Source organism: Lepisosteus platostomus, chromosome 3, assembly GCF_059453375.1.
Source record: "Lepisosteus platostomus isolate fLepPlt1 chromosome 3, fLepPlt1.hap1, whole genome shotgun sequence".
Taxonomy (NCBI): Eukaryota; Metazoa; Chordata; class Actinopteri; order Semionotiformes; family Lepisosteidae; genus Lepisosteus; species Lepisosteus platostomus.
In genome coordinates, this window is record NC_142613.1 from 16474125 (window position 1) to 16495702 (window position 21578).

Genomic DNA, 21578 nt, shown 5'->3' on the forward strand with positions numbered 1-21578 from the left:
TTATAAATAGCTGTTAGTGCATCTGTTGTTTTCACATTTCCCTTTTCTAAACCAATAGGCTGATGATCACAGAAGACTTGTTACAGGATAATATCTAAGTCTGGCATCAATCAACATGCATCATTCCAGTTTAGGTAATTAGACTAGTACTTGCACCTTTCAGAGAAGGAATTCAAGCAGGAAACAAGGATTGTTTGACTTTACTAACCTATTTATTTATGAACACATCTAGAGCATAGGGGGGATCTAAATTTATATCTGAGTTATTATTCCAGCTAAAGATAGATTTTAGACCTTCTTTGTGCTACAAACGTATATATAAGATAGGTATATAAGAAAACAACTATCTCTTTATTGTTGAAAGTCATTTTCAATGTATCTACCTTTCCTATTATCTATTTATATAAGAAGACATACATTTGGACATTCACACTTTCTCCAAGTGTACTTTTCAGTATGGTATTTTCCATGTGAAATGAATTTATGATCTTGTAACAGGATCACTTTATACAGGGTCAGAGATTTACTTGCCCAGGTTAGGTTTTTTAATTTGGACTGCCTATCTTCTTCAGTTCACAGGACCTCACATCTGTTACTGTAATATTTTCACACAGTGAGTTTCAAGCTTCATTTTGGACTCCTTGGCCACCTTTTGTTCCTCTGTCCAGCACTCTGAGATGCCATCCGGGCAGTATTTCAGAGAGGTGTGTCCATATCACAATCACAGCTAGATCATTAAGGTGTTTTATTACCAAACATTACAAGGCCATATTCTCTGGGGGAATGTTAGATCCAGGTGGCCACTGCTTAATGTTAAACCACCACCAAACTCTTCTTGAAGTTTGGAAGATTGTGTTTTTCTTTTCTACCATCACCAGTCTGGGAAACAGTACTTTCTCTCTGCCTTCCTTTCAACACCTGGAAGACTCTGTTTTAGCACTAGCTGGTTCAGTTTTGCTGTAGATGCTTAGTTACAGAAGAACCAGCCTTTCTGGCAGTCCTGCAAATTGAGTAGCTTGCATTACGTTCCTTTTCTTTTTAACTGTAGATGCAGACTGCTACTCTTTTGTACTCTGACAGAAATGACCTCCATCTGAAGAAAATAGGATTCTCCCAAGACCTAATTAACATTATGTATGCATATGAAAATCCCAGAACGACGAATCAAGAGCCTACTGTAGTTCTAGGGAGAGACAATAGTGATCTATTGTGGTCTTAGGAGAGACTACAAGCTTCTTTACCTTGTTATAGTACCAATAATTCTGTGCCTGTGTCTGCAGGTACTGTATATTAGGTCTGTTTAAAAAATCCACACCTGAAGAGCAAGGAGAAGGTGATGAAATGTTCCAATTAAGCCATTAATGAGTAGATTGACGTAGAGTTGGATTGAAAACCCACACCACACCAGACTTCCAGGACCGGGACTGGGAACCCCTGATTTAACTAACAAATTTCTTCACTAAAATTATCAGCAGGTTAAAATGCATTACATTTATTAGTGTTTCAGCTGCCTTGCAAGAGCTCAGATAATTAGTGTAGATGTTGCAGCAGTTAGTGAAGTGTGTTTCAATAGTTACAAATCACATGGGTAAATGGTATAAAAAATAAGCTCCCTTTCCAAGAATTTAACGTCACCATGATAGACAATAAAACAGATACAGATTTAAACTAAAGTGTATTTGGTAAATTTTGTGAAAAACCAGGATCCCACAGGATTCCACATTATTTTAAAAGCCTTCAGTATATTTCTAAATGTTAACTCACTGTGCAATCTAAAATTTTTCTAAAATGAATTTGTTGTGATTCAGGCATATCAAGCAACATTTTCTAGTGCCTATTTAATTAGACATCTCATATGATTTTCCATTTGCAACCAATTCATCCTTTCACTTTCCTATATCCTTTGCTTCCTTAATATCATTGGTGATTCACTTTCACATTTCAATTTTCAGAAATTAATATTATCAGTATAAGACCCCCTACTGTGGACTCTTCATATTCGGTTATACAATTATTTTCATATGTCCTCTATATCTCCTTCTCCTACAACACTTTCAGAATGAAATACAAGATTTTAGAGATTATAGCAGCTTCCACTATCCATTCCTGCTAGATAAGACAGAAGAACATTCAATTCCATGAAATACTCAACATTTTACTTCCCATCATTATACCTCTGAACCATTTCCACCTTTCTAAGGCTAAGAGGAAACCTTCAAACGAGTTTATCCTCTAATAAGGTATTTAATTAATTTAAGGCAAGTAATTTTTAAACAAATTATCACACGATCCCAATTACTGCAGTATTTGACACCTTAAGTTATAGGTTAACACATTAAATTATTATAATTCTCACAGGTTGCCAATACTCTGAAACCTCTGTCTCTGAAAAACGATTCTCCATAACTCTAGACATTCCCAGCTACTGTATTCATACTGTTACAGCACACCTTTATTTTATTCATAATGAAAAAACCTTATAATCTGTTTTCACAGTACCTTTTGTTTTCCTAGATGTTATGAATTAATCTTCGTTTAATACCATTTCTCAAAAGAACACATTTGTAAATCATACACTTTTGTTTTACTATTAGAAAACTAATACTAATCAGTGACTTTCAAATTGGAATCTTCTTTATAACAATAGCTCCTTCCACATATTAAGGTGCTTTACCTTATGTGGAGTCAATCATAGTTTTTTTTGTACACACACATAGTGTGGGTTCACATAGCATTTATCACAACGTGTTTTGCTTTATCATATAAATGCCTTTATGAATTCACAATTTTACTTAATTTGACATGAGAGTGAATTAGACTCACCTTTCAGTAAATTATAAAACATTTTTCATACCATCATAAAAGGTGGCCATTGTGTAGAATGAGGATTACAGAAATTTTACAGATGAAGGTCACAGGAGAGACCTATCCCTGCAAGCAATGAGCACTAGGAGAGATACACACTGGATGGGATGCCAGTCCATAGCAGGGCACAGACAGAAACAAACACACACACTCACACCAGGGCCAATTTTCTCAGAATCCAATTAACCTATCTGTATGGGACTGTGGAAGAAAAACGGAGTACCAAGAGGAGTAACATGCAATCACCATGCACATAGCACCCAAATAATTGACCCTAGAGCCCCAGTACTGCATTGTACCACATTGTCCATTGTACCACAGTTCCACCCTCTAATTATATTGTATATTATAAATTAGTCCCTAATGCAATGTGTAATATTACTTAACAATTGATAGCCTGTGCTTTTCACTGTAGACCAAATCCTACTTTTCTGACTTATGGTGTTGCTGCCACGTAGTGTTAAGAATAGGTCAAAGAAGTGTCAATATAAACATCTAAATCCTTGTCATAGGTTAGTTTGGTAATTTCCTAGTCACTTATACTGCATTGATCATTTTCATTTTTATACCAGCATTGGTTTTAAACATCATTTACCTGGTTCAGCTTTGAACAATATCTACGTTTTTTGAGTATCTGATCAAGAACTGAGTTTCATTTTTAGGTGTATATTGTTTATAGGCTGTCTAGTTTTGTTTTTAACGAGACTATTAAATATCACTTTGGAACCTTAATTAAGCTGTATATATACAACAATATGAAGGGTCTTCATTTAACAATATTTGTTTTCTGCATATTAACCAGCTCTCTGTTTTCTTAATTAATAGTCCAGGGATAAAATCCATTGGTTCTTTGAATTAAATGTTAATATTGTTTAACAACTGAGGTATATTAATAATTCCATACATAGTGAGCTGCTTTATATACAGTATTAGTCTTTTATGTCACTTGTTATTAATTAATTTTCTGTTTTCTCTTCTTTTCTTTATTATATCACAAACTGTTGCCAAAAATTAGCCTTACTCACTGCCTAAATAGCTCTTGGGAGAATACCCACCTGGCTGATCCATCAATTTGCCAGCATCATTATCAGGAAACAATTATGCTGAATAAAATAAGATGTTGTTCTGTACAGTATGAAACACAGGTTCAAAGTTATCTTGCGTGGACACAGAACAAATACCTTTGGCACATTCTCAGGTGCCAGCTGTATCTATATTTGTTTTACTGACTGATTTATTTCAGGATTGTACACCAGTATTTGAATCTTCTCTCTTTTAGGGTTTCATGCCCTCAAACAAACTCTTCTTTCTAAACAATCACTGACATCTGTTCACTATGTGTTTATTGAAATGGTTCCAACTCTTAAGATAGTACAGCATACTTTTTTTATCTAAGAATGGGGAGGCTTTATTTAGATACAAGTGTTAAAATCAACAGAACATCAATCATGTAATAATATATTTTATTTATAATTATAATAGTACTTTGCATTACTTTTGCATTAATGTAACAGATTGCCTCTTGCAGAATGCCAAAATAATTTACACTTCCTGAAATGTAACAATTGTTGGAGTGAAGCCTGAAGATAAGCCTGAAGAATTCTTTAATAAAATATAAGGGCAGACACCAAACTCAGAAAACCTGACTTGGAATGCATCTAAAGCAACAGGTTAGCACTTCTACCCTTAAAAAGAATCATGGATCTTTTGTTACCACAAATAGTCAGGGTTGTGGTTTAACGTCTGATTTGAAGGACTCGGAAATTAATTTTCACCGTATTAAATAATATTCACATATGATGTTCATATGATATTTGGTTTCTTATCCCATAGTATGAGCTTTTCATTTTGAGAATGATTTTACATTTTGATGATCATTGCTAGCAATTAATTGATATAATTTTTTCTAATACAATAGTCAATTCTCTGTTGTCAATTTTATTTATTTTTTTTCTGGGAGAAGAAATAGATTTTCATTATAGAGGAAGGATTTAAATAACTGTATGCATGGAAGTGTGAATACCATTTCCAACTTGCTCAGCAAGAACGCAACATTGCTTGCTATACATATTTAGAAATGATCATAATAATAGGGATGAGTATGACTCTTCTGTTCAGAAAAATTACATTTTTAAAAATTCATTGGAATCCATCCATTACACTAATCAAAACTAGCTATACCATATTGATTAGCCCTAATGAGGGTAAATCAGATGCCCATGGGCTGCAAACTTTGACTATATAAACGCAAAGCAGAATTAGAAATCTATTTACGCTGCTTTGAAGCCTTATGAATAATTATGAATACAGAACTAATCAGTATTCATATTCTCATAAATCATACCAGCTGCTTGCTCTTAAAAGACACCCTATCTCTGATAGGTGTTCCCCGTAAAACATCTATGTACAGTATATTTCCTTTTAACTCACAATATTCTTAGAAATCAAAATCTTAGAACAAAGTTTATCTAGCATGTTTGGTAGTTAGCAGTTAATTATCAGTACTTGACTAAAATCATCCTGTAAAATTTAAAATATAGTAGAACATAAGAAAGGGAACAAATCAGAGAAGGTCATTTCGTGCTTCTTGTTTATTTGATTGGTATTAGCTTATTGACCCATGTATTGAAAGATCTCAGATTCAACAAATTTGCTGGGTATTATGTGCCACAGACCACATTGTAATAAATGACAAGGTACTGTAGGTACAAAATGAACTGCAGCTGCAATACTGGCATATCACAACTAAAAGATTTCTAAAATCTGTAAAAATGGGGATTATGTTACAAGATGAATCTACACACCAATTTCTAGTATTTATAATAAAAAAAATATCAACACACTAAAAGTCAAACCATTCTAAAACACAAGATCTTGTTCTACCAATAAGGACAAAACAGAACCCGTATTTTTGATAAGCAACAAACATTAAAATGCACAATTAACATTAAAGAAAGGATTATGATTAGAAATATATCTGAAACCTTTCAATGCTTTTTGATCACTTTTGGCAGAGCAAGTTTAAAAAATGTTATATTTTCTATCATTTCCAAAACAATATTAGTTCACTTTACTCTTTTTGCTTGTTTTTGTAGCCCTGACAAATCTCATTGTCTCTCTTAACACGCTGAGTATGTTTGAAACAAGCAGGGCAAACTGCATAAAAAACATATCCTAGCCTGTAAAAAGAGAGATTTGCTCAGGCTACAATATTTGTATGAAAGTGATATCAATGCCTTAAAAAAAAAAAAACTTTGGGAGAAAAGAATTCTCAAACACTTAAAGGTATGTAGGTGGGCTGCAATCCATATCACCCGTGAGAGCCAAGTTACTGTGCGGTGCACCTTATTAAACAGAGCCTGATAGGGTCAATAGCCTACTCTCAGAACACCACCCTAGAACAATTTCAATTTTAATAGCTTTTACTATGTATTTCATAAGCAGGCCCATTGAAATAGAGCCATCAAAGTCTCCTGGTTCCTCCACGACAGATTTTAGCCTGAGAGCTTGGAGTAATTATCCCAGTGGATATCGGACTGTGTAGCTATTTCAACCTCGTTCATCATCTCAAACAGCTACATACTCTGCCTGCTAATTTCATCAGATGGATTAGCCTCTCTCACTTGTCTATCTTTTTTATATTTCTAGGGGGTGAAATATTGCCTCCTTCCAGTTTTAATAAGCCTGAGCAGGCCATGCACCAATGCCTGCATTCCTGATGCCTATTTTCTCTATGTGGAGTGATCTTCAGGGGAAGGGTTGGGAGTAAAAGTGAAGGTGAAAACTTGAGCCACTCTTACCTGCAGGGCAACACAAGCTGTTTTTCTTTATACATAAAGAAAAAAATCAAGGTAACAAATCTGCTTTAGAGCACCACATAACACGGTTTTCAATTTGCATTACAGTAATATGAAGTGCAATTAAGGAAATATTTACCGGCTATTATTCCATCGGTAGCACTATATACCAGTTAACTGAAATGACTTTTCACTGAAATAAAAAAAAAATCATTGTAATTTGGTATTTAGCATTCATAGTGATAATAAGAATAGACTAGATAGACTATCTAGATAGACTAGATAAGAATAGAGAACAAGAATAGAATAGATTTTAGTCAAGCACAAACTAAATGTGTATAGAAATTATACATAAGTAAGCATGTGATTTTTTTTATTTAAATTTTTTTCCAGACACACATAAATGTGGACCCCCATGCAGCTTTACTGAAAAATATTTTGTTAACAGAATGTGCATTTTAAACAGATTTGTTCCAACAAGTGCTTTAAAAATACATGTGTTGATTCTCTATGTGCATCCTTAATATTTATTGTGATCTGTCTAGATCTATATCTATTCTTATCTATCAATCATATTGACTGTTAGGGGTGCATGTGTTTGTGCATTCTCCTCTTTCTCCTCATTTTTCTTATTTTCTGTATTTGCCTTAAATATACCTTATATATTCAGTTGCTTTGGATTTAAAAAGTTTATGTGTCATTATTTTGCTGACATTCTTAATGGGAAGCCACCATGGACATTGGGGGTAGAATCCAAGGGCGATCCTGTTTGGATTTTGATAAACGGGCATAGAGGGATGGCATCAGGACCACTGTTGGTGTTATTGTCCTGATATGAAAAATGTGTCATTGAGTTGGGGGAAAGCTGTAGGATGTGGAACCACTGAATCTGCTTCTAGAATTAATGAAGCTATAGTTGTTCTTTTGAGCAGTGAAGAAGTGCTCCAGAAGGTTGCTCAGCAGGACTTAGCTTCAGTTTTCTTTTTGTCACTTGCAGTCCCTACAAGGCAAGTGGTGATTTCAAGTGTGCGTTCCTTCCTAAAAAAGATGAACTTTTGATCAATGAATGTAACAATTGAAGAAAAAGTGTTAAATATTAAAATGATTCCTTTATGGTATAATTGTTCTGATCTCAAGCATATCGTGTCTTAGAAAAACTATCAAATACTGTATCTTATGCGATGATTGAAACAGAGAATTAAGTGTTGCATTTTGGGGTGAAAGAAGCATGTATACAGTATAGTTATTGCCTATAACTAAGAAAGTTGAGACAGTGAGTTTCACTGTGGTGAGGAAGCACAACCAAACCTGGAGAAAACACTGAAACAGGAAAGTCAGGTGATATTGTGAATAGTGGGGCAATAGAGCAGGGAGGATAAACAAGGTACTTTTTGTCATGTGGAACAGTCAGAGGTTAAACAATACTGGGTAGACTGCAATGAGTCAGTAGGAGGTGAGAATTGCGGTAAATACAGTACTCAGAAACTGAATTGTTGACGGGTGTCAGTTTTTGCATGAGAACACCAAAGCTCAAGAGTGGACAGTTCAAACAATGATTAATAGAGAACACAAATGCTAGTGATTCTGACTCATCCATGAGTTTTTTCCAGTCAACACCTCAGAGGAACTTAAAGTACAGAATATTCCTGAAATGTATTAGGGGTAGACAGGAGATAAAAATAGTGGATCATTTTCCCCAATTTGTTTTCTAATGAAGGCAGTGAGAGAACAATGGCCTCCCTAAAACCTGGTCTTTGTGAACTCCTGTGTCTTCTGGTTTGTGCTGTATCTGAGTTTTTAATCACAGACTAATTTATTTGTATTTTTTAAATTTGCTTCCAGCTCTAAAAAAAACTGAAAGAGATTTGTAATTGGTATTCACCCAGAGCTAATTAGTGAGTTTGAGGTTACCTCATTCAGATATGCTAGGTGAAATATAATGAATTTGGCTGAAGCACAAGGAAAAACACTGACTCACTTTGGGGGGTTGTCTCATAGAGTTTCATGCCCACCTGTGTTCTGCCTTATAACAGAGAAGGTATGGTAACTTATTAAGTGATGTTTAGGCAGAAATAATGGAGCAAATTCTTAATTAGAAAGTTGAAGAGAGAGATATTTCTGTTCTGAAATAGATTAAATAAACCCTTCCCGATATATTCATACCCCTGATTAAAAAGCAAAAAATGTATTAAAGTAGAATGGGTTACTGAAAGGATCTCTCTCATCCTAGCGTTAATCGTTAACCGCTTGTCAGCACGCCCGTCTCCATTTGGTGGTTTGAACCAAATCTTTGAGCTGACGTTGCCATTAAATGAGACCGAGAATACTCCAACCGGCGCGTCAGGGAAGGAGAACAAAGTAATGTAGCCAATTCATAGAGGGGGATTATTAGGAGACATGGGAAATTTGGCCAGGACGCCGGGGTTACACCCCTACACTTTTCGAGAAACACCCGGGGATTTTTAATGACCACAGAGAGTCAGGACCTCGGTTTTACGTCTCATCCGAAAGACGGGGCTTGTTTACAGTATAGTGTCCCCATCACTATACTGGGGCATTAGGACCCACATGGACTGCAGGGTGAGCACCCCCTGCTGGCCTCACTAACACCTCTTCCAGCACCAACCTTAGTTTTTACCAGGAGGTCTCTCATCCAGGTACTGACCAGGCTCACGCCCGCTTAGCTTCAGTGGGTTGCCAATTGTAAGTTGCAGGGTGACATGGCTGCTGGCTAGGGTTACTGAAAGGATAATGTGTCTAATTAAACAAATGTTATACTGTAATCATAACAGGATTGCATAGAGAAAAGTATTATCATACATCATATTTGTTATTAACAACTGAATTCACAAAACCAAGAGGGTCACATTTATTCATACCTTACATATTTCTTTATGTAAAATTAAACAAAGGCAGGTGTACTGTAACATTGTATTGTATGGAATTGCAATGGAAGCCACCAGAATTATATACTGGTATCTGAAGGTTTCTTAGTTCCTTAGGGGTATAAAAGATGACAATACATTACAGGGAAAACATTCTGTAGTCATATGTTTTTCATGGTCATTGCTCTCCACAAGTTTAGGGTTGGCTAAAATGCAATCTATAAAAAGTTTTAATGTCCATTAGTAAGACATTAAGTCTACTTTTGTAATGGCCATTTTGCCAGGAAAAGGACACAAGAATATCTTGCCATCATGGGCTAAACTTTATGTTTGGGAGGAAACTATAAATCTAAAGGCAACAATTGGATGGTCCAATACTCACTGGCAACTTCAGGATGCAAAGTGCCAAAATCTACCTTGTCTCATCTTCATAAACGTTGCTTTTATAGATTTGTTTGTAAAAAAGAAAACTCTTCTAATGGCAAACCACAAAGAAAGGGCAAAAAAACTTACCAAACATAATCTGAATGACTTTCAAAACATTTTTTTTATGGTCAGATAAAATTAAATTGAGCTCTTAGGACTTGCTCAGCAGCTCCATAGTTGAAAAGATGAAGTTCTTGTTGAGAGAAAACACTCATACCACTGCACATGCACTGTGTGTGTGGGGGGTCTATTATGTTTATTTTTTGCAGCTTTGGGTCTTGGAGACCTTGTTAAAATAGGGGAAATAATTAACTTCAGTATGGACTCCAGCACTCAAAAATAACCTGACCAGCTCTTGTCCAGTGTGTGTGAAATCAGTCAGTGGGCTTTAATGCCACAGATCAGGACAGTTTTGTGATTTCTGGAATAGAACAGTGTGATTTATACAGAATAATATAACGCCAAACAATAATTTTACAGAAGAATGCAATGAGTATAAATCATTTAATTAAGCACTTTAAGTGTAACATACTCTCAGGCTTTGTGAAAATTTAATGTAATCATAAACAAAGTTTCATATATTCGCAGAGCCATGAGTGGTATGTCTACCTTATGACACAGTGAGAGAACTTTAAAAAAAATGCAACTGATGGCTACAAGGCCGTAAGGAAGAACATTCATAAAAAAAATAAAACAAAGCAAAATGGTGGTATGGCACTTAGCATTACTGTCCAACAGCTCTAAGGCTCAGGTTTTGATTCTAACCTTGGAGCTGTAGTACAATATGTCTATGTGCAGTCCTTATTTCCTCCCTATTTTGATGTCAGTTTTTGTCAGGTGTTCCAGTTTCTTTCCACCTCCCAAAGACATGCTGGCTAGGTTTGATCTGCTATTCTAAATGGTCCCTTTCTCCGTGACAACGCCATGGACTGATGTCCCATCCAGGGGGAGAGCAGTAGTAGGCGCGCAGTTCCTCCTTGTGCCTCAGGCTTGCCAGACCGGGATAAGTGGCTTACTGATGATGGATGGAGTAATGAAAGCAAGCAGTCAAAAAGAAGGAAACTAAATCCTTTATGTGTTTATTAAAGCAGTGAGTAAGTTATTATTGCAGTGTCAAAGCCCATTATACAGGAACATGAAACTATATATTATTTTGCAGAAATAAAATATCCATTTTGGAGGATTGCTCCTTTGAGGTAGGTGGACAGAAAGATGCAATTACTATGAGACTACTATGACTCACAAGAGATTGTCAGTGTAAAATCTCTCTTGCACATGGTATAATTAATTGATTAGAGTAAGGTAATAAGACCAGAGAAGCTGGTGGTGGCAGCAGCTACTGAGTCTCACAAGGGTTTCCCAGAAATTAATGACACATTATGTTCAATTCCCACAGGAAAACAAATAAATATTTGGTCCTGTAACATTTAACTGTCACAGATGTTGCAGAACATGTAGATTTTAAAGCAAATACGTGGAAAATGTCATAGGATTCTAGTAAAGATTTTATGAAGTACCATTTTTTCCTACGTTTCATATAAAAGTTTGAATGCAAGTTGTTCAGATATGTCTAACCTAGCTTTGATTGAAAATGAGATAAAACAAAAAGAAAATCTGCAGGGCATTAGTGTTGTCAGTAGTAAAGCATTTGCAGAAGTATTGCATAAAGGAGAGGATCATATTATTGGATATTTTCAGTTTTTAGATGGGAAACGATATGCCATTTATCAGCACAAATGCTGTTACTAAAACTATATGGTTTTGATATGATGAATGATTACTTTCTAGGAAAAGATATGTGCTTGAATTGATCTGATCTTTTCAAATAATCAGATAAAATGACAAAGGTAAAAATAAGAGAAACATTGGAAAACTGTGACCATGATGTGATCACTTATGAGTTATATTACAAAAATAAAAAAGACAGTCTAAAGCAATGGTTTATGATGTTAGTAAAGCAGGTTTCAGAATGAGAATGAGACAGAGCCTAAGAGTAATAAATTGAGGTAAATTACAGGAAATAAGTAGAAAACGCATGGCTACACTTGCGCTAAAGGCACAAGAAAAAATCAGAACGTGTTAACAAACTGTAGTCCAGAAAACGTTGGCATAAATTGTTTAATATATCACTATAGAAATGTTTTTTACTATTACAAAATGTTTTATACTATAGAGTTTATACAGAATAAAAAATTAAGATAAGGCCAAGCACAGCAATATCTTGAGATGCACACGCAGGTAAAAATGTCTCAAGAGCTAAGGAAAGATTCAAACAAACATATTGTGCTTATGGGAGCCAAAACTAATGTCAAGGGCCTTTTCCAATATTGAGATAGCAAATAAAATTGGTAAGGTAAGTATTAAAGTGTCATAGGGATACAAATGGTCTTATTATGGAAGATGAGGAGAGAATGGCAGATGTTTTCAAGGATTATTTTACTCAGGTGTTCAGAAATCAGGGAAGTTATAATATGAAACAATTAAAAGACAGTCCTACTCAGTTTTAAAATATTACAGAATAGTTTATAAGGAGAATAAGGTAATAAGGGGCCTAGGTCTAGAGAACTTTAATAATGCAAATTGCATGGACCAAATGGCTTTTTCCCATGATTAAAATGACTCATATGACAGGGGATATACCTAATTACTTCAAAATAGAAAATATAATACTCATTCATAAAAACAAAAGAGATCCAGGGAATTATAAACCAATTAGCCTTGCATCTGAAGTTATTGGAAAAATATGAGAAGCAAAATTGGAAGTTGTCATTAAAATGGTGTTTTGGGAGAACGTTAACATGGATTTAGGTAAATAACCTCCTAGATCACTTTGATCAAGTCACTAGTATAGTGTCAACTATAACTTCAGGGCTAATGACATAATATATTCAGACTTTCATAGCACCAATTGAAAAACTAACCTTCAATTTTAAAGCTACATAAATGATAAATTGGAAAAATAGGAAGCAAAGGACGCTGATTAGATGTTAACTCAATCCACAATAAGTCCAAACGTTTAATAGAAATCAGTTTTTGGACCACTGCTAATACTAATCTATAACATATCAGTAGTTTATACTTTTATGTAATAAACTTACTGCACTTGTCAAATTTTCAGATTATACAAAAATAATCAGTTTCAAAAGCTTTAAGCTTACAGTCTTGATCTATATTAACCTCCTAATATTTCAGAATGTTTTATTGTATTTTGTATTTTTCCTTTATCCTATTGTGTACACTGTGTACACCTCACGAGATAATCACCAGGTAACACTAGGTTAAACCAGAGTACCTGGCATAAACCTACATGAATACAGGGAGAACATACAAACTTTACGCGGACTGCAACTAAAGAATTTAACCTAGCGCCCCAGTCCTGCAAAACAGCAATGCTAACCACTGAACCACCGTGCTCCCTGAAGAAAGATACAAGATGTGAAAAAAGGGTTAACTGTTTTTTTTTTCTGCACAAAGACTTCTTTTGGTACAAGACATTCCATGCTTAAACACTTTTGAGTTATGGCAGGGACGGGACTTAACTGATAAGAGATTCCAAGTGCGAGCTGGAGACTCCCTAACCATGGGAAGAAGAGACCAGCCATTCAAAGTGTTCAAGGTCTGGAGAATGTCAGAACACAGGTGACCTCCCCCCATTACCATAGTAACAATTTGGGTCAGAAACAGCTGAAGTTTGCTATATAAACTGGGGCTTTACAACAATTCTCTAGACAATTCTTATTGTTCCTTGCATGCAATAAACTCAGTTGTTTAAACTTCATCTCGGGATCCAGAACTTATTTGTCTGTTACAACGTGCCCTACTATGTGGTCTAACCTCTAAACTGTAGGTTCACCGCTAAAGATGTCAAATTATGTTACATTTTTAGCAGCTAATCACTCAAGAAGAGGATGATGTGCCTATGAATATTAGTATGTAAAGTAGGAATATAACAAAATACAGCTAAACAACAATTACATAGTAATACATGGTAGGTATTATGTCTTCTACTCCATATCATTTAACACCAATTTATTGCACTGCGTGGTTCAAACTCAACTGCACAATTATGAAAATGCACCTAATGTACATAACCTTCATGGTGTAAAAAACACACATACTGCTTATGTGGTAGCAACATAATTCCTCTGCAATACCGCTTTCCAGAACCAGAGTTATCTTACAGTGTATCACAACCATTTGACATTCTGGTCAAATGTGTTCAAGACATCATATGACTTATGTAAAGAATTAAAATCAGATTTTTAGTGCTAGAAATTATATAATTATTACTGTAATTAACTTGCTTGTGAGAATAAACAGCTTGTATAACTAGACTTGCCCATGTGTTGTTTTTGTCAGTCAGGCAAACAAAACATTTAGGTCCTGTCATCCATCATGACCTGCCATCTAATCCAAAAATAGCAGCAATTTGTGGACCCTTGAAATGTTCTTTCCGCTTTTCTTTTTCTGTCTGGTAAAACTTTGAGACCCAGACATCTTAAAGCTGATGGCAATGATAGTGATCTGGGACAGATCCTCCTTCTTTCATTTGTGTGAAAAATTATGTACAATAGGCTCATCCATCTTTGAACTATGTAAGAACATAACAACGATTACAAATGAGATTTAGTGATGAAGCCTATTTTATATGCTTGGTTCCTAGTAGCTTAATGACCAAATAATTCCATTAAGCTGTTCCTTGAAGGTTCTCATTGACTTTGGTTTCAACAATGTGTCTAAGGAGTTGTTTTTACTCTTATTTACTCCCGTTTATGGGAATCTGTTTTCCATTTTAAATATTCCTAAACTTTATTTCTACCTGTGTTTCTTCTCCTTATATAGTTAATGATCTTCAAAAAGCCCTCTGATTTGATTTGGTCAATCAAATTCTGAATACCTGAGATAAGTCCCTACATAATGTTCTCTGCTGAAAAAAAATAAGATTTTTTTCAGAAGGGTATTAAGAGTCTAATACTAAAAGATTCACTTAGTCTATCTGAGCATGATCCCTTCAGACCAAGAATTAGCCTAATTTCTCTCATTTGTAATGCTGTTAGCAGCCATATCTTTCATGCAGTATGTTGGCTAAAATGGAACACAATATTTCAAATGAGTTCTAGCTAATGCATTGTATAATTTTAATATTACATAATTTCATTTGCAATTCATTGTAAACACTTAATATCATACGAAAGCATTCTCATTTTTTCCATCAAACTGTCTAAATTAGTCAGCATTCATTTCTATAGTTTTCTCATACTTCTGCTTCACTCACTGAATATATTCAGACACCTAAAATAATAAGGTATCTGAATTATATCTTTTAATGTTCGTTTTGCTGATGATAACATATTTGCAACCTCACCTAATTTTTTGTCATCACCATACCTGCTAAGTTTATTTGTTGTTGTTTTCCTAAATAGCAAAATCTATTTCACACTACTTCGAACTGTACTCACTGTTATTGCAATTACTAAAAAAATCTAAGAAAAGCAAATATTGATATATACATTGTGTCAAGTGCAGTATTATATTGTTCTAATGCACATCTCAATATAAAGCAGATGTGTAAACCTCTCACTAAAGGCTCTGTTGTTCTTGTGGTAATTGTTTTTGTACTTTGCAGCATCTGTAACTCAAAGCAGCCTTTATAAAAAAGCAGTCTCAATGCAGTCATCAAAAAAGTGAAGACAATGATATTTTATATTTTTTCAGGGGAACAATTGCAGATACACCAACATGACATAGGCAACGACCAGGAATGTGAAAGCGATGGGCCTGTGAGATTTATGAAACACATCTTAATGTGTGAATCAGGTTACCCTTTTTCACTTTGTAGTGACTCCTCTGGGCTTTACGGAGTAAACTGGAAAGCAAAGCCAAGCATGGTCAGCTCATGTCTGTCCAGTTTCAGTGACTCTCAGCCAGTTGCATTCCACAGCAGAAATAATTCTGGTCACAGTCATATAATGACATAACTCAGTAAAACTAGACATATCTCTTTGCCACTCAGGTAGTCTTTCAACCATTGTGTCCCATGTTGTGAAATGTGCAGCATTGTACATCTCATCCATGTTTTTGAATCCCTTTGAATATATACTGATGGAAAAAAGAAACACAACACCTTCTCCTCCACACTCTGGCTCTTCCATCTGCATGGAACAGGCTGAAGAGTGACTCATCTGTGAAGAGGACCTGATGCCACTGTTGACAAGTCCATCGCAGCCTCTGACTGGCCCAAGCCAGTTGGGTGTGACGTCTAGGAGGTGTGAGCAGTGGGCCTCTGACAGGTCGCCTTGCTCTAAGGCCAACAGCATGGAGCCTCACTGTCCTGTCACTAATGTGGGCATTGAGTCTGCCGGCAGTTTCAGCAGTAGGACATGTGGCAGATCTGAAACAATCTCTCAGATGGACCAGTCTATGTGTCGGTCATGCTCTGTGGTCACTTGAGGGCAACCGGATCTTGGACGGTCATCTGCCCTGCCGGTCTGCTGAAACCTTCTCTGCAGTCAGGACACAGTGGAGCAGCTTACTCCATAGTGTCTGGCAATGCTGCCACATGAGATGCCTGCCTGCAGCATGCCAATGGCCCTCTCCCTTGCTTCTGGTGACATTCAAGGCATTATGGAATGCACAGAAAGCTGGCTAAGTGTGGCCTTTTCCTTGCAGTGACCTAAGCTTTGAATTAAGGCCTTTTTAAAGGTGACCTGATCAGGCATTGTTCAACCTAAACTTTGTTGTGTAAAAGTGCACCTAACAAACTTTTATGTGATTGAGTTGCAATGCCTCATTGCACAAGCTGTATTGCTGGTCAGAGGGCTTAAAACAAATTGACAACTTTTTGTGAAAGTACATAAGCTATTACTATTGTATTCTCATTCCAGGAAATGTTGCGTTTCTTTTTTCCATTTATATATTTATTTATAACCCAACTGTGCTTTATTTAGTAGGATAAATGTAGTATTGTACAGCTTTACTGAAATTATACCACAAGCATATAAAGTTGCTCTATCAGAGCGACAGCTTGAATGAGACATTTCTGCAAAAAACTTACTAACTAGATTTGATAGTGCAACTGCCCACTCAAACTGATTTTTTCCAACTATTTTCCAACATGATTGGCTTTTTCTTGACATTGTGCTCTGGGCAAATGGGCAAGTGAGAATTTTTTTTTTCAGAGCTCGGTCTGGACTTTGCATGTATCCCATCAATAAATACATGGTTGTTCCACACTATCACCCTCCACTCCTGCTTTAGAGCCTTTTAGTGCACAATCCTGTCATAAATAAGGATGCCTTTTCTTGTTGTTGCAGTTTTATTTATATCTTCTCTTTTCTGACTGTTCTTTTCTCCCCCTTGCCATTCTGCAGGAATACAATGCCATTCTACAATATGTGGATATCTTCAAATGTTTGTATCACAGCAGAAGCATGTTTTTAAAATAAATCATGAAGGAAACGATTTTTCAGTTTAGATATCTTCTCATTAACTTCTCTAAGCAGACAAAGCCAAGCAATTCTAAAAAACAGAAAATATAAAGTTTATTAAGCATATGTGCTGCTTCTGTACCTACAAATCATTAAACATGATGTTATCTGATACTCATAGAGTTTTTGATTGATGCCAAACCTCCCATGGTGGTAGAAGAGGATAGAAATGCTTTTTATACTCATCCAAGAACAACAGAGTGGATCAACAAATGGACATTCTCTGACCACAGAACAACCTAGATCACTAAGAGTGATGAAAAATCAAACCAGATTTGATTACCTACTAATGTTAGTTTGCTAGTTTGTGGACTCTGAACAACATCCATCAATTTATACCAAAAATATACAGCTCTTAAAATTGTGCTGTGTGGCTTGAATTTCTGTGTGTGCTAGTGAAAATTGAGGATTTTCTATTTTTTTCCCACATATCAACCAAACTCAATGATGGAAATGCACAGACTGTACAAAGTAAATACAATAAATAAAAGTCTAATAATATACTGTTGGCTGTGTTACTATTGGTGTAATTTTGGTCAATGCATTCAGCATCTTTCTTATGATATTGTCTTCGATAGATACAACACAGAACACAATAAAATAATAAATCATGGCCAGAACCTGTATGCTTAGATTTACAAAAGACCTACATTCAATGAAAAAAACCCCAAAAACATAAACACTCTCTTTACCGTTTTTTCCTAATTGATGTCTTAAACCATTTGGGACACTTTTTGACTAACTTATGTATTAGCATAAATCTGTTCAGGACTTCAAGGAGAATCTTTCTAACCTTTTGCCATCCATTCTCCACTAAATCCATACATATCTTTACTCATACTCATTTACATCTCATTCCTGCAAAAGCTGCATCTGTTCATGTGAAGCAAACAATTAAGTAAGAATATGGATGTTAAGAAAACAAAGGCTGAATGACAACAGAAATAGCAAAAAATCTAAACATTTATCCCAATAAGGTAAGATTCCAACTAAAATGTTCATGAAACTGCGTGATTTTATCTGCAATGTCTAATGGAGTTAATAAGGAATGTTTGGAAGGTACAAAAGTACCACATTCATGATTAACCTATCAGGACCTATGGTAGATTAATCTACAGTATGATAGATTTAATCTACTGTAAATTGAATACTTTTCAAGCCACCCTTATCTTGATTATCTGTTTCCCCATTGTCCATAGTCTTCTCTGACCTCTGATCCAACAGTGTCTGAAGGCAAATGCTGCTTACTTGAGACTGGGGCTCTTGTTTTTCTTGCTTTGTTTAACTGCATGGAGACATGTTTAATTTATGACAGTTAATTAAGTAAAAATCCTTGCTTCTGGAGTTAGTTAGTCTAGTTGTGTCTGAGGACTAAGGAGGAAGTTCACAGGCTTTTCGTCCTGTTTTTTGCTTCTTCAGGAGGATCCTAACAACTGTTTTATTTTAAGCAGAAGTCAGCAGCACCTGGTTTAATGGCTTTCACTGCTGCTCGTTCCAGTACCTATTCTCATACCAACGATCCTGTGATTGTTTTTGAGTCCCTGCTCTGGTAAGTACTCCAGATTACTTTCTCGCTTGCCTCCATTTCTCCCCCAGTTTCTGTTCCTTCTATTTCCACCTTCCAGGAGCTTCTTCCTGTGGCAGTTTGATGGCAGTTTTTTCCCTTTCCCTCTGCTCAAGTTGGCTCACTTTACTATTTGTATGGACACAATGTATCATTATTAAATAATGTTAATTGAATAAAACTGCTAACTTGTTCTTACTCATTTGAGGCCTTCACTGCTTTGAAACTCCATTCCATTCCAAAACTTCCTCTGAAGTTAAAAATTATCTCACATTGCATTCTTACTATTAGAATTAATTCACTATTACTATTAGAAGTATTACTAGGTGCAACACTGGCATAACTTTTTTTTGTCTCACTCTTATGTACCTGACCCCATAAAAAGCCAGAAATGGACTGAACTCACTTCTGCTCTTCTACTCTTCAAACTATCTCCTCAACAAATAAACCAAGTGGTTTTTCAATAACAATTTCATTGCTATTCCAGTTTCCTCCCTGCAATGGTCATATCATTTTTGAAACTGATTTCCCCCTGATCTCAGAGAGTTCCTTAGAACATCAAGCTTGTTGCTGAGTGTTTCTCTACCCTTTAGACAGAACTGCTTTTTTGGCTTATTGGCTAATTCTGGACACCGCCTGATTAAAAGAATCTCAGTTGCTGGATCTTGGATAACTAGCATGAGTATATTGTATCAGGATAAGTTCCTTCTAAACCCACTTCCCTAATTTGAATTTATCTCAACTTGTTACATATAGGAATATGCTTAATATAGAACCCGTTATGCCATTGGTACAGTATTGGTACAGGTGGTGGAAATCATTTCCTCTTCAGCCGTACAGCTGCAATTGATGCTATTCATATTTGGCACAATCTGTCTGACTACCTCAGTGGGGCTGGACGTCTAATTTGTACATCCAGGTAGTCAACATATGACTTATGACCTGCTTCCTATTTCCACACAGCCCAATCATCTGTCATAACCATGCTCATATAGTTAACTAAACCTATGAACAAAGCTACTCCTGCCCATCATTGTACAAGTTATTTCTAGTATACTATACACCTTACGTGCCATACAAATGTTACTACATAGCTGCTTCTTATATCTATACATCCTTGTTAGCTGGTCATTTGGCAGACACCTGTACAGTACGTATAGCCAGGTGGCCACGGTTATTGAAGCTTGAATATTTGCCTGTTTCTTCCTTCAGATGATTTCCACTCAAAGTCTGAAGACATACTGGTGGGTTGTCCCTGTGTGAGTGTGGACATGTTGGTGTTTGTGTCTGTCCACCCTGCACTGGACTGGTGTTCTGTCCAGGGTGTATCCTGCCTTGCGCCCATTGTTTGCCAGTAAATATTCCGGTTCCACCGTGACCCTGATTTGGAGGAAGCAGATAGAAAATGGATGGTTTCAGAGATGGATTTTTGAGTGGAAGCCCTCATTTTCCAAGTTTAAATCAACTATATCTATTGGGAAATTACAAAAAAAAGACACTGTAATAGATAAATAAAAGCTTTTCATGTGATGAGTCTGAATTTAAAACTCTTTGTCTTGGCAACAAGATTTATTTGGAGAAGCGATTGTGAATTTTACAATGCTGAATGCCTACAGCCAACAGTGTAGCTCACAGATCTGAGAACATCCGAGTTTTTCAATTTCATTACAAAAGAAAACAATGAACCAAAACATAATTCATAAAACGTCAAATGATATTGTCACCAAACCCGAATTTACAAAAATTCAATAGATTTTCATATTAAATTAAAACATTTTGGTAAATAAACTGGTTCTCTACAGTGTTATATAGAGTGCTGAGAATAAAAAAAAACAATCATAATATGCCTGCATATGAATCACTGATGAAACAACCTAAAGATTTTAACCTATAGTTTGTCTAGACTGAAAATGATTATTCCTGGAATTCAGTATGCTTTGTCTATGCCATAATTTGTATGTTAATTTAAACCATTAGGTTCCTTTTTTCAATGGACCTCAAATACCCACATGTATCAGTATAATACAAATATATTAAAGTGGAATTGTTTGGAAGAAATAAATTACATTTTGAATTGACTTCCAAAAAAGCAATGATGTGATATTTATAAAATAATAACAAACCACTAACGTGTAATATTATAATTCTAAAAATATTATTTTTCCATATACAACTTCACTGAAGACTTGTTTATTATGCAGGGAACATGGAAAACCACATTTACACATAAGTCTAAATACTTAATATTTTCTAGTTTAAATTTCCCTTAGTAGATGCGTTTCACCTTTCAGCACCTTTCAGCAGAACTAGCTACAGTCTGTCTTTTTTAATTTTACTTTGTGTTGTGACATAGAAAATGGTGATAATATTTACATACTGTATCAATGTTCTGTTTCTGACTCATAACCTTATCCTACTGTATTTACCTTCATATAATTCCGAGTAACTGGACTACCCCCCTGACAAGGAAGACAATAGACAGATCAGAAACAAAACATCAATGTGCACCCATGTACAGAATCTTTCTATTTTTATATATCAAAGAAATAAACAT

The 21578-nt window shown here is 35.6% G+C and overlaps 1 long non-coding RNA gene across 1 annotated transcript in view; it reads left to right on the forward strand.

Annotated features, from left to right (window-relative positions):
• Positions 1-20867, forward strand: part of LOC148674543 (uncharacterized) — a 29897-nt gene extending 9030 nt beyond the window's left edge. Inside the window, exons 2-3 of the long non-coding RNA XR_015935339.1 lie at positions 18912-19009; positions 20237-20867. This is a non-coding gene — a long non-coding RNA (uncharacterized LOC148674543). The remainder of the gene's footprint in view (positions 1-18911; positions 19010-20236) is intronic.
• The last annotated feature ends 711 nt before the right edge of the window (positions 20868-21578 follow it).